The 2,179-nt window shown below is 40.6% G+C and overlaps 1 long non-coding RNA gene across 1 annotated transcript in view; it reads left to right on the top strand.

Annotated features, from left to right (window-relative positions):
- The first annotated feature begins 116 nt into the window (after positions 1-116).
- The window catches only part of LOC101857344, a 14,081-nt gene continuing 12,018 nt past the window's right edge, over positions 117-2,179 (top strand). The window contains exon 1 of the long non-coding RNA XR_220606.3: positions 117-2,008. This is a non-coding gene — a long non-coding RNA (uncharacterized LOC101857344). The remainder of the gene's footprint in view (positions 2,009-2,179) is intronic.

Here is a 2,179-nt window from a genome sequence, read left to right on the forward strand (position 1 = left end):
CCCCCCCCATCCTCTTAGACATCGTAAGACAAGACGCCGAATACCTCTACACCCAGAGCTCTAACTAAACAGGGGTTACAGATTATGCACTTGGCTGTGTGCGATGGTAGTTTGAATACAGCATCGCTCGGTTTTTAAACTCTTCCCGATTTTCCTCCCATTCCTTTTCTCTGTGCAGTTTCAGTACCTTTTAAGGACTTTGGAATGGCCGAGGTGGAATAACGCATTGACGTTGGAAAGGAAAATGTGAGGACAATCATACTATAGTCTTAACAAATGTGTTTGTCTCAGGCTTTTGCTCGAGAGAAATGTGATTTTATTCCTTACCTTCTGGACCGCCCGTAATTTTTGCATTCTTCCATTTCCCGTTTGTTTTAAAAGGAAGTTGGTCAGTGTATTATGGGACAACGACCCCACACACACGTAAGTTCATGAACAGGATACATCCAGACGGTATTCAGCGATGAAAGGTTAACTCAAAAGGAAGGTGACTTCATGCATGGGCCTATTATTATGTTATAGATACGACATTGGCTGCTAGAAATATTTTCCCTACTCCATTTCTGTAGACGTTTTAGGGCGGACAATGTGTTACAAAGTACAAAGCAGCGCTGTTCTAACGAGAACAATTGAGATTATAGTCTTTTCCCCCTCTTTTTAAAAACTTTATTGTGAGGAAAGTAGCCTTTCATTATTTCAAGAATTGCTTTTTAACTTTTAGCCCAGAGCCTACCCGTGGTGTTTTACATGCTGTTTTTTTGGGCTGTTTTGAGGTTGTGAAAGTGTAAATTGTGACTCTGGATTTCGGACCGTAAGCTGGTAAGGACACTTCTACCGTCATTGGGCATTATTTATCTTTAATATCACGTTGACAGCAGTGTCAAAATTAATGTTATTGTCAGTTTGTCCAACTTGTCGAATCGCTTTATGATTTCCGAGTCTTTCGCGCATGATGTCATGGCTACCCCAAAGTGGCCCCGCAGAGAAAGTAAGTTCTGAATGGAGACCTAAACTAGACCTTTACTTGTGAGAAGTGGCCCTGTTCCGCTGTCAACGAAAGCTTGGTCTCAGAGGCAATTATTCATGTCCAAATTCCCAGTGATCGCAAACATACTTGAAATAGAATAATACTCGCTGTGATAAATCTAGAATTTCCTTCATTTTCTGTTTCACAGGAACAGAAACGTTCCTGATGGAGATCTGAAACAAAAAGATTTCTGAATATCTTCAACTTAGGGTGATTTTGCGAGTCGTTTTATTGGGGACACACGACCGACTTTATGCCAGCTGGTGTCATGTGTTGCAATCGAGATTCGACTGTTGTAATATTTTGCAACTGATAAATGTTGAGAAGGATTTCAGTTTCATGACTTCTTCTGATGAATACAGTCTTTTTGTGATGGTGTATTCTGATTAATACAATGTTCTGGTTTTCTGAGGTGTCCAAATCAAGACAGACTTTTGGGTTTTTGTGATGGCGTGTTTTGATTAAGACAGTCTTCTCGTTTTGTGATGTGTTGTAACCAAGACACTCCAAGCCTTTGGGTCTTCAGCAGTTTGAGAATTCTAAACCTACATCATTCCCACAGAGAGACATTTCATGGGCGACAACTGTGGTCTTTGCACACACTCCACTACTCGGAAATAACAACGAGGAAGCGCCAGCGACAACCTTACGTACGAAGAAAGGCTTGCAGGGGGATACGCTGTGAATCAGGAAATTTATTTGCACGTGGGACGTTGAGATGCAGAAACATATTCATGTCAGGAGCATTTAGCGTTTTTCATTTTTTAAGTCGTTTCACGTACATTTACGGTTACATCGAGAAGTGTGTTGTCGTTATATATCGAGGCTTCAGCGACTCCTAACGCGCTCTTTTCTGGCTTGTCTTTTTGTTCTAAGGATTTCGGAAAAGGATTACAATAAATGTAGGTGGTTTTTAAAACGTATGTGTTTGCATTGAGGAGATTTTCTGGAACAATCAACTTGCAAGATGAAAACACATTGGTGAGTAGATGAAAGAAATTATCATTGGTTGGGTGAAAGAAAATACGAGTGAAAGATGCTGATGATGACGCTATCATCATCCAAATCATCATCCTAATCATCATCGTCGTCGTCGTCGTCATCATCATCATCATCATCATCATCATCATCATCATCATCATCATCATCATC

The sequence above is a fragment of the Aplysia californica genome, unplaced genomic scaffold, assembly GCF_000002075.1.
Source record: "Aplysia californica isolate F4 #8 unplaced genomic scaffold, AplCal3.0 scaffold00275, whole genome shotgun sequence".
Classification (NCBI taxonomy): Eukaryota; Metazoa; Mollusca; class Gastropoda; order Aplysiida; family Aplysiidae; genus Aplysia; species Aplysia californica.